Here is an 11,784-nt window from a genome sequence, read left to right as displayed (position 1 = left end):
TAGAGCATGGAGACAAATATGACCAGAGTTGTGGGGTGGCCGAACAGCAACAGGAAGAGTGGAACCGAGATGTGAGGACAGGGAGAGGAGGATGGAGTTGTGAGGACAAGGATGTGGCAGAAGGACCCTTGGGCTGGGCAGCTGCGGGGACAGCGACAGGGACACAGCCATGCAGGGGCAGGGACAAGGGGACAAATACCATGTGTTTTTACCATGGGACAGGTGCCAATGGAATTGGACCATGGGCACAAGGCCATGGGTGTGTGGCTGTGGCACTGGTGGGGATAACGTTTGTGAGCATGGGGAACCCATGCCTTAGTATGGGTTGGCTGCTGTGTCCCTGTCCTTGAGACATCTGTGCCACACCAGTGCCCCCACTGAGACCTTTCAGGGGCAGCCCCCATGGCCAGGTTCCCCATGCTGCTGTCTCTGCAGTGCCACCCCCACTGAGCCTTGTCCCTTCTCCCTTCCAGCCCAGACCCTTGGCCTACTGGTGAGTCCTCGGGGGATGCCATGGTCCCATCCCACTGTCCTGAGCCCTGCACTGGCCCTGGCAGGCTGGTGTCCCCTGTCACCCACAGGCACTCAGAACACCAAGATCCTCGTGGAGCCTCCCTGGACACCACCTGTGCTGTGAGACCGGGTGACACTGACCTGCCATGGCTCAGGGACTGCCAGTGCCACCACCTGGTACAAGAAGGGGAAGCGCTGGTGGGAACCAGGACTCGACCGTTTCACTGTCACCCTGAGTGGCACCTACACTTGTGACAGATCCGGCAGTGCACTCAGCCCCCCTGTGAACATCTCAGATGGTGAGGGTGTTTGGGTGTCCCCAGCCCAGCACCCACGGGGACCCCGAGGGCCCTGGATGGGCACCACTCCATGGGTCACCTCCTGGAGTTACCAGAGCCCGTCCCCTGCCCTGAGGACATCGCAGAGCTTCCCAGTGTGGGGAAAACCATGTGGAACCTGGGGTCCCCTGTGTGACCTAATGGGGGCGTCCCAGTGCCATCAAGTGTGACAGGACCCCTCTGTCCCCCAGACTGGCTGGTGCTGCAGGTGCCAGCACGGACACTGCTGGAGGGGGACACGGTGACACTGCGCTGCCGGGGCTGGCGAAACAACCCAATCACCTCAATGTCCTTCTATCATGAGGAGAAGGAACTGCGGGTGGTCTCCAATGGGACTGAGCTGTCCCTGTCCCTCCGCAGCTGAACCACAGCGGCAGCTATCACTGCAAGGGCTGGGTGAATCCCTGGGGGTGGCAGGAGTCAGCACCAGTGACAGTTCAGGGTGAGCACCCCACACCCCCCACCCCGACAACCCCAGAGCCCCTCCCCAGGCACTCAGAATCATCAATCCCCCTCCCCTCTCCTGCCCTGAGCTCTTCCTGGTGCTGGAGGGTCCTCCCAACCCCTCTCAGTGGTCCCCCTCTGACTCTCAGCTGCCTCAGCACCCCCAGTCCCCTGCGGCCCCAAGCCCCCCTCCTGCACATGTTCTATCAGGACGGGCAGGTGGTGAGAGGCCTGCGGGGGTCCCCGCAGCTGCTGGTGCCCACCGTGGGGGTCTCCCACTCAGGGAATTACAGCTGCCATGTGCGCTCCGAGGGTGGGGCTGTGTGGAAGAAACATCACCCGGCTCCACGTTGTGGTGCGCTGAGAGTGCCGGACTGGGCACAGGGAGCCCCCATAGCCTCCTTGAGTGCCCTGCCTGGGCACCTCCATGTCCCCCAGACACCTTTACCAGGTCCTGCCATCACTCCTTGTGTCCCCTTGCTCCTCCATGGTGTGACACCATCCCTGACATCCCCCACCACACCCATCCCCCTTTCCCTATTATCCCATTCCTGGCTGCCAGCCCCTCCTTGTGGCATCAGCCCTGTCTGTGTCCCTGCAGTGCCTGTGGACAATGCCACCATCACACCTGGTGTCCTGGAGGTGACACCGCCGGAGACTGCGACACACAGGGACACAGGTGGGGTCACACAGGGTCACCAGGGTGTGCAGGACCCCTGAGGTGATGGGTGACCCTGATGTGTCCCCCTCTGTTCTTGCAGTGGCTGCAGGGGCCGGAGGGGCCCTTTTGTTTCTGCTCCTGCTCATGGGGGTCATTGTGACCTGGCACCGGTGGCACCGCGTGGGTGGGTGACACAGGGGGAATGGTGGTGCCAGGGAATTGTAAAGGTCCCCAGAATTGGTCAATGATACGGTGGCATCCACAATCCCAGAGTTGTGATGTGTGCTGGGGATGCTGCAGAGCTTGGGAGATTCTGGAGGGTCCTGAAGGGATGGTGGGGGTTTTTTCAGGGGCCCTGGGGAATGTTTGTGGGGAGGGTCTCTGTCCCTGATGGGCTTTGGATTTTTGAGTTTGAATTGATTTGGGGAACTGAGGATGTTCATGAATTCTGGGGTGCTCTAGGGATTCTTGGAGGACCTGTGGAAGACTGAGGGTCCCATGGGAGTTCAGGAATCCTGAGATGGGTCAGGGCCCTGGGGACCCCACAGTCACCCCTCTCCTCTTTCCTCTGCAGCTGCCAGGAAGAAACAGGAAAGGTGAGTGGGGGACTCAAACCACACTCTCCCATTTCACCCCAATTCTCAAGACCTCCCATTCCCTCCCCTACATCCTTTTTATTCCCTCAGGGCCCACCCAGATCCACCAGCCCCTCCAGAGGAGGGGGAGGTGCTGTACACACACGTCGTGGTCACCAAGAGGGCAGGGGGTGAGTACGGGGGGGACACGAGCAGAGGGACACGTCACACACGAGTGTCACCCCACCCAGATCCCAAAGCTTGTGTCTCTTGCAGTGTCCCCGCATGCCATCACCCTCCAGGATCCCCAGGTGACCTACACGGAGCTGCGGGGACCCCAGGGGCGACCGCGGGAACCTGGTGACATCTACAGGAATGTGCTGTGACACTGGGGGGAACTGGGGGGCACTGGGGTTCCCCACCCATGGGCACCCACTCGTGTGTGTGTGCTGCCACTAAAAACTGCCCAACTCCCTCCCCATGAAGGCACAAAGATTCCAAAGGGCTGAGAGAAGAACAATTTCCTGAAACAGCAATGAGAGAGAATAAAACCAACAGAAATAGTAACGAGGTTCAGAGTTCAAATTGTCACACAAGTAACGATTTCCAGGGAAAGCTCCCAATAAGGAACAAATCCCTGACATTTCCCCCTGCACGTTTCCTCCACCAGATGAACCTGGCAGGGCTCTGGACCTTCCTCACTCTGATGGTCAAAGTGGCCTTCAGGAGGCTCTGGATTCTCTTGTCCCCTGTCCCAAACCCCTCCTCAGCTGTGTTCCCAAACCAGGATGTCACAAAGGCCCTGTGGGGTTCCAGAGCTTCCCCTTTCCCAGGGCAGTCGGAATCAGGACATGGCACAGGGCAGGGTGTCAGAGACAGGAAAAATTTGAAGTCTGGAGACATTTTGGAACACCTGTGTGTGGCAGGAGTGGGTCAGGCTTTGCTTTTGGTGAGACAGGGCCCTCAGGTTCTGTCCATCATCTGTCAGCCATGGCACACTGGGGACAGTGTGACACTCTGACAAAGCCAGCTCTTGAGTGGCCGCGGGACCAGAAGTGCCACTTGGGGAGAGGGCTCTTAGTGACCCATCTGGCTTAGAAGACAAAGCATCAGGCAGCCAAGTCCTTGACCATAACTTCTCTTAGGGTGTCTATCACATGCACACTGGAACCTGGGAGTTGGCAACTCATTTAAATGAGAACTATCATCCAAGGAAAGTGGGAACATTCCTGGAAAGGAAAGAAGACTCATGTGAAAATTGTTTGTAATTTCAAAAACTATGAGGCTCCTAGGCCAAAGTGTAGGAAAAAGAATAACAGCTCTTTACTAGGAAATTTATAAACCAGAACAGAACAAACAACACAAACCCACAACTTTCCCTCCCCCTCAGCGCTGTTAGTTTTTGTGGCAGTTTTAACCGCATCCAGCAGGGGGCGCTGCAGGGAGCACTCCCGCCCAGCAGGGGGCGCCCCGGTCCAGCTCCATCCCCTCAGGGGCCACGGGGGCCTCGGACGGGAGGGAGGAGGGGAAATCGCTCCTTTGCAAACTCATGGGCACCAATCAGTCCCGGCACCACCACTGGCAGCGGGCAGAAGCCGCCAAGGCAGCAGGTTGGATCCCTGTGCCCACTGGCAGTGCAACAGTGTCCCGGGGCCAGGCACACGCCCTGCGCAACACCCACAACAGTTCTCCATGATCCCAAATGCAAGGAAGGCAGCACCTGACCCCAGGTAGTTCTCGGGTCCACAGCAGCACCTCTGGTGGCTTTGTGCCACAATTCCTGCAAACCCTGAGCCTTTCACTCCTTTTTCCTTTTTCAGCCCTGGTAGAGCATCTCTGGGATTGTTGAATTGCCCTGGGACATCGAGAAAGGCTGGTGCTCGGTGCTGGCTCTGCCAGAGCTCATTTGGACTTCCTGCTCTTCCTTGGCCACTGCTGATCCCCACACAGTAGCCCCAGCTGAAGGAGGAGAAGGAGTGCAGATCCACAGCCCCGAGGGCTCTGCAGCTGCAGCTGGAGCACAGGGAAAGCCCAGAATGGGAGCATTGCCTTGGGACGACAAAATGGGGCAAAATTGGATCTGTTTCGGTAAATACCCCTGTTATGCTCTGGGAGCTGCAGACACTTAGAGAGTTGTTGTAATTAGGGACGGGATTCCTATAGTTTAGCCATTCTCCTGAAGCATCCCTGTGCACAAACACACAGCTCTGCTGACTCTCCTGGGGATTTTGGGATCCCATGGCTGAGGCAGGAGCGGCTGGAGCAGGTGGCCCACGGGAACAGCACCTGGCCATGCAGCTGGAGCAGAAGCACTGGGAATTCTGCAGGGCACTCAGGAGAGGCTGGGCCGGGCCATGGTGGCGCATCACTTGCCATTCCTGCTCTCCCCAGATTTTGGGACAGAGCAGTGACACCCATCGGGCTCCCAAACCCCTTAGGGCTCAGGCGCAGCCTCACAGGAGGTCCTGGCCCAGGCCTTGGGGATGATTCAGGTGCTCCTGGGCTCATTCCTGACAAAGGGCAGCGCTCCAGGAGTGGTCAGCACATCCCGAGGGAGCAACCCAGGGCTGCTGGAGCCCGAGTGCTGTGGGCAAGGACGGTGTGAGGGAGCCGGGCCCCGCTCAGCCGGCACTGCCCCAGGAACGTCTCATCCTGCAGGAGCTCGGCAGCCTCTGCCGGTGCTGGCCCCGGGGCTGTCGGGGGGCGCGGCCGGAGGGTCCAGGGGCAGCGGGTGGGAGGGGCTGGGATGGAGGGACTGGGACCCCACTGGGGAGCCGTGATCATGGAGGGAGCAAAAACGGTGGAGGGGAGGCCCTGGAACAGGGGGGAGCAGAGACCCTGCGGTAGGGTCTGTGGAAAGGAGGAACCGCAATGGTGGTCCCGGAGCACCGGGAAGGGCCCAGCTGCCATTGCGCTGCAAGTGCCAGGACGGTCACAGGGTGTCCGAACTGACTGTGGCAGCGTCCAAAGCCACTGTCGCGATGTGTCGGGACCGAGCGTTGCCAGGGTAAGGCCCCCACAGCTCCGGGAAGTGGAGGGGTACCCTGAAAGGGGTGCAGCTGGTATGAGGCAGAGCCCTGTCTATTGCCTGTGCCCTGTGCAGGTGAGGCGGGCAGGGATGGAGCAGCTTTGGAACACCTGGAATCCAGACAGGGTCACTCCCCACAGCCCCTTCACAGCCATAGGGCAAAGCCACTGCTCAATATTTTCTACATTTCCCACTTATCTGGCAGCTGAGCCAGAACCCAAACTTTCTTTCCAAGACATTCCAAAGGGCTGCAGGTTTTGTTCAAGAAGGAGGACCAAGTCAGGTTTTGAGCAGATTGTTGTGGCATTTGCAGTAGTTATCGGGCTCTCTTAGTCCCTTGGAGACAGGGATTAAATGATCAATTGCTGCATTTCCGGACTGGTTCCTCCACAGCTGCCCCTGCAGGGGGGGTTTCCAGCCAGCCCTGCTCTGAAAATCATCAAATGCCCTTGCAGAGCCACTGCTTGGGCTCCCTTTGGGTTTTGTGCTTCTTGCAGAGCTGAGCAAAACACAGGCAGGCCTTTTTCCCCCCACAAAATTCTCACCTCTGCAGCAGCTCTAAAGCTGCCAGAATCAAAGCCCAGGGGACAGGGGGGACCCTCAGTTGCTGGCTGCCACCTGGGGCTGGCCAGAGCAAGGCTGGGCAATGGCCATCCCTGTGCAGTGGGGCTGGGCCATTGTTATAGGTAAAAGTTAAGTTAAAATAGGATATAGTTCAATTATATTGTATTAATTATATTATTTGTATTATGTTAAAGGGGGGAAGGCTTATTAGAATGTGCTAGAAGGGTCCAGGGTAGGGTGAAACAAGGGTCTGATGGGGCAAGGCAAGGTCGAAGAGAGATTGGATGAAACATCTGACCAATCATTCGAAGTCCTGCAGAAATGATTGGTCCAGAATGAACGGCGGTAAAGACCAATGAGAAGCCTGAAATGGACCAATCATCATGAGGATCCAAAATGCACCAATCCTGGACTCGAGGGGGACTATAAATGTGGGGAGTTCATTTGGGTTGGGGCTTTTCTTCTTTTGGGATATCTGTTGTTTGGGAGAACCTGGTGCGTGTGGGGTGAGGGCGCTGTTTTAGTTTTTAGCTTGCTGTGTGGGTGCCTGGGCTTATCTTGGGCACTCCGTTCCTTGTAGGTATTTTAATAAACGAGAACCTCTTTCTCTGGATAAAGTTTGGCCTTGTTCCTATCCATAACACCATGGCTGGGCCCCACCCTTGGATGGCCACTGGCTTCAAGTGCAGGAGTTTGAGAGATCCTTCCTGCCCCGGGTCTCCATTCCCCAGCTGCTCTTGCAGGCTCAGATCCTGCAGGGGACGAGCAAGAATGGAGAAATCTGGACCACCCCTCCGGAGCTGCCATCCCCCAGGAATGGACCCCTTTGTCCATCATGTCTCCCCCCTGGGATAGGATCCCCACATGACAGAACACCCTCCCCCCCCCCCCCCCCCCCCCCCCGGCCGTGTGACACTCAGTACAAATGCCCTCTTCCTTCTTTGGCAGGACAGAAAAGTGAAAGTGTTGGGGGGCACAGCCAGACACCCCCATCCCCCACAGCCTCCCCAGCCCTCTCTGTAGACCCTTCACTGTTACTTGCCCCACTGTGGGGTTCCCCCAACCCATTCCCTACTCAATTGTTTCCCAGAATAATCAAGGAACAAACTGGGGAGTTGTGAAATTGAGGAATCAAAGGGAGGAAATGGAAATGAAGAGTGGAAAAAGCCCTGGGAGCTGGGGGCACACTGACTCAGAGCCCCTCGGAATCTCCCTGGGGTGACCCCCAGAACATCAGAACACTTTGGGGGCTGTCCTGAGCTGTGGGTCACCCCAAAATTTGAGGCACTCAGGGAAGGGGCTCCAAATCACAGACCCACTGAGCCACTGCCCATCCCTGGCACCCCCATTCCCCTGGGAACCCAACCATGGGACCCCCATTCCTTCAGTCCCCATGTCCCAGGGACCCCATGCCAGTACTCACATTCCCCAGGATCTCCATGGCCCAGGACCTCATTCCCAAGGAACCCTCTCCCATTCATTCCATCCCCAGAAATCCCTCTTACCCCAGAACCTTGATTCTCCCAGGAACCCCCATGCCCACTGGATCCCTCATTCCCCCTGGTACTCTCATCCCTAGGTCAACCATCCCTTGACCCCAAATCCCTGGAGTCCTCATTATTCTGGGACTTCCATCCCTTAGTTCCCCCAGCCCTGGGCACCCCCATTCCCACGGCACCTCCATCCCTGGTGACACCCCCTTCTCAGAAACCCTATACCCAGGGACCCAATCCCTTGGGCTCCCCATTCGCCTAGAACCCATCCCCGGCTCACCAAACACTCTGTGCCCCTCATTCCTGCTAAGCCCATGTCCACCTTCTGGCACTCTGTCTTGTCCCCATCCTGTCCCCACCCTGCCCACAGCCTGTCCCCAGCTTGTTGTCACCCTGCCCCCACCATGTGCCACCTACACATGAGGATGAGACCTGACCTCTCTTCCTTCCCCTTTTGCCAAAGAGCCACCACCCAGGGGACAGCCACCCTGGCAGCGAGTGACAGCAAGTCCAGATGTCTGGGGACACCGGGATGGCCGGGAAGGTGGCGCTGCTCCTGGGGGGTGAGTGCCCTGGGCATGGACCTGACACCATGGGGATTGACCTCAGTGAGGCAGAGACCACTGGGGAGGGGGCACAGGGAGTGGGAGAACATGTCAGACACTGAGGTACGATTCTGCTATGAGGACAGAGAGGTGTAGGGGTCCCTCAATGGGACTGTGCTGTCCCTTTCCCCTCTGCAGCTGAATCACACTGGCCACTACTGCTGTGTGGGCAGAGTGAGCTCCAACGTGTCCTCGTGGGCACTCTCAGTGCCAGTGACAGTGACAGTGCACAGTGAGCACCCCACAACTGGAGCTCCAATCTCCGGACCCCACCACCACCTCCCAGCAGACTCACAGTCACAGTCCTTAGCACCCCTCTCCTTCCCAGAGCTCATCTCAGTGCCAGTGCTGGAGGATCCCCCAAGCTCACTGTGGGGTCCCTCCTGAATCTCAGCTGCCTCAGCACCGCCAGCCCCCTGCGGCCCCGAGCCCCTCTCCTGCACGTGTTCTACTGGGACGGGCAGGTGGTGGGGGGCCTGCAGGGGTCCCCGCAGCTGCTGGTGCCCAACGTGAGGGTCTCCCACTCAGGAATTACAGCTGCCAGGTGCGCTCCGAGGGGGGGCTGTGCAGAAGAGCAGCACCCGGCTCCACATCACGGTGCACAGTGAGTGCGGGGATGGGCACGGGGAGTCCCCAGAGACCCCCGGGTCCCCTTCCTGGGTACCTCCATGTCCCCCTGACGCCTTTATTGTGTCCCTTCACATCTGCCCTCAGTCCCTTCACTCCTCTGTGGTGTGACCCAATACCCAAAGTCCCCCATCACACCAATCCCCCCGTCCCTATCCCCCCACACCAGCTGCCAGCCCCTCCCTGTGCCTCAGCCTTGTCTTTGTCCCCACAGTGCCCGTGGCCAATGCCATCATCACCCTAAGTCCCCTGTCACATCAAGTGCACGCAGGTGACAACATGACCCTGCTCGGTGCAGGTGGGCTCAGCCCCTGTCACCTTCACCTGGCTGCACAATGGGCAGGAGGTGGCCTCAGGTCCCTCCTGGAGCTCAGGGACATCGATGTGGGACATTCAGGCACCTACCAGTGCGTGGCCACCAACCAGCTGGGACAGGATGGACACCAGGCTCTCAGCCCTGAGCTGGCCCTGGAGGTGACACCTGGCTGACCCTGGGTCACAGGTGGGGGTCACACAGGGTTACTGGGGTGTTCAGGACCCCCAGGGTTCAGGTGACCCTCGTGTGTCCCCTCTGTCCCCAGCAGTGGCTGTGAATGTTGGCAGGACCCTCCTGTTCCTGCTCCTGCTCCTGGCTGTCATCGGGGGCTGTCACTGGTGGCACCGCCGGGGTGGGTGACAATGGGGGGGGGGGATTGGGGTCCTGGAGTGAGGAGGAGCCCCCAGAGTGGGGGCAGAGATCAGCAGCACCAAGGGCCCCTGAGCTGGGGAACACTGAGCCTGTAGTGACCTCGGCTGGGGGTCCTGGGGGATTTGGGGGGAATTTGGAGAGTCTTGGTTGGGCTCCAGGGCCATCCCGGATGGGCTTTGAGGAACATTGCGGTGGCATTGGGAGTTCCTGGAGGGTTTGGAGAGCTCCTAGAGGGCTGTGCAGGGATGTTGGAGGATCTTTTTGGGTCCTGTGGGAGTTTAGGGATCCCCCTCTCTGCCATGCTTGGGGTTCTGGGGCTCAGAGGGTTGGGGGCACCAGGGGGACTGGGGGCACTGCGGTCATACAGAAGTTCCGGGAAGTTCAGGGGTCATCAGAGTGTCCTGGGGGAATCAGGGATCCATTGGGAATCAGGGCTGCGGTGGGGATTTGGGGGTCCCGTGGGTGGTTGGAGCTGCCGAGGTCCCAGGAAGAATCAGGGGTCCCGGTGTCCCCACGGTCACCCCCTCCCTTTCCCTTGCAGCCGCCAGGAAGCTCCAGGACAAGTGAGTGGGGAGCTCGGGGTAGGACTCCCCTTTCCCCTCCCCAACACCATGCAGACCCCCCCATCCCCACAGGATCCCCCTGGAGCAGGGGGCTGTGCTCAACACCCACATCATGGGCACTGAGTGGGCAGTGGGAGAATTCCAGGGGGGTACAGGGACACATCACCAACATGTGTCACCCCCCCTACCAGGTCCCCACAACCGGTGTCACTCTCAGGGCCCCCACAGGTGTCCCCCAGCCCTGCACCACCTTGGGATCCACAAGTGACCAATGCAGAGCTGTTGGGACCCCAGAAGGGACAGCGGGACCCCTTGACTGCGAGAGCGTGCCGTGACACTGAGGGCACTGGGGGAACTGGAGGGCACTGGGGAGCACTGGGGGCATCGATTCCCCTCAGGGGTCTCTTCTTCCTTTTCACTGCACCCCATGGGGCTCCTCATTCCCCCTGCCAGTTTTGAAGGAGCACACAACACTTTTCCATCTAATTGTACCCAAAATTCAGTTTTTTGGTCAAACTGTGTGAGAAAAAAGGCTCACTCTTTAAATTTCTTAAATGGTTAATAAGGGATAAAAGGGACAGTAAACAGCATGCTGGGTGCTTGGCAACTGCCAGAGGCACATGGACAACTACAGCAATTCTCCTTACATACTTTTTCATTGTCTTGGTGAAATACATACTCAGGAGTGTTATACATATTCAAACATTTTTTCCAGTTCACATGTTCTGGGAATCCCTTTTGCTTGGTTTGACCCTTGATTCATTTTCATGAAGTACATGCCATAGTGCAGATTAAATTTATTAATTTCATGTCCTCAAAAGGTCCCCCTGTTCTGTGGTTTGATAGTTCTTGATAGCCAAAGAGTCAGTGGTAAATTCCTTTTGCATCCTTTCATTTGATGTTTATTTATTTGCTACTTTTCAATGTGTTCTTCTCATACAGCTGAGATACTCCAGCAGTACATTAAATCAACAAGATATATTTCACAAATTATCTGAGTTATTCTCACCGTTGTCACTTAGTCACACAAATAAAGGCATTAGCTACTTATGCAACAGTTAATGTTGCAATGCACATTGTCTCTGTCTTGATATTCTGGGAGAGCCTAAACTATAATATATTTATCACAGTAAAATAGATGTTCTCCACAGGGATTAGGGTAAACAGGCTGACAAATTGTCAAATCAAAAGCAGTGAAAAACTGATTACAATCTGTATTATATCAAAATAATTTGGAAAACCAATAGAATAGGGAAAGCTGATGACTACATTGGTATTCACAACAGGGAGAAGGTGTATTGAAGGGTTTATCTGACTTATCCCGCTCAGATATTGTCAGCAATAAATTCAATTCATATCTCTAATTCCGAGGCAGTTTTACCCGTGACAGGATTTGATGAGTGATCTCTCCTGGTCCTTGTCTCAACCCAGGAACGCTTTGCTCAGTTTTCTCTCCCCATCCAGGTGTGGAGGGCAGTGAGAGAGCGGCTGTGGTGGGTGCCGGGCATGCGGCCACTGTCCATGCACGGCAAGGCAGGGAGGAGGAGGAGGGTCCAGGGCAAGATGTTGAGCAGATTGCTGTGGGATTTGCAGTAGTTTTGTGGTACTCTTAGTCCTCTGCCAAGAGGAGCAAATTATCAATTGCTGTATTTCCCTCACAGCTGCACCTGAAGGGGCGTTTTCCA

General features: G+C 57.1%; 1 pseudogene; it reads left to right on the top strand.

The window, feature by feature from the left end:
* Nucleotides 1–10,558, top strand: part of LOC134429067 (Fc receptor-like protein 4) — an 85,726-nt pseudogene extending 75,168 nt beyond the window's left edge.
* The last annotated feature ends 1,226 nt before the right edge of the window (nucleotides 10,559–11,784 follow it).

The sequence above is a fragment of the Melospiza melodia genome, chromosome 25, assembly GCF_035770615.1.
Source record: "Melospiza melodia melodia isolate bMelMel2 chromosome 25, bMelMel2.pri, whole genome shotgun sequence".
NCBI classification, from domain to species: domain Eukaryota; kingdom Metazoa; phylum Chordata; class Aves; order Passeriformes; family Passerellidae; genus Melospiza; species Melospiza melodia.
The sequence above is the reverse complement of the archived record's forward strand: the minus strand, read 5'-3'. Positions and strand labels throughout refer to the sequence as shown.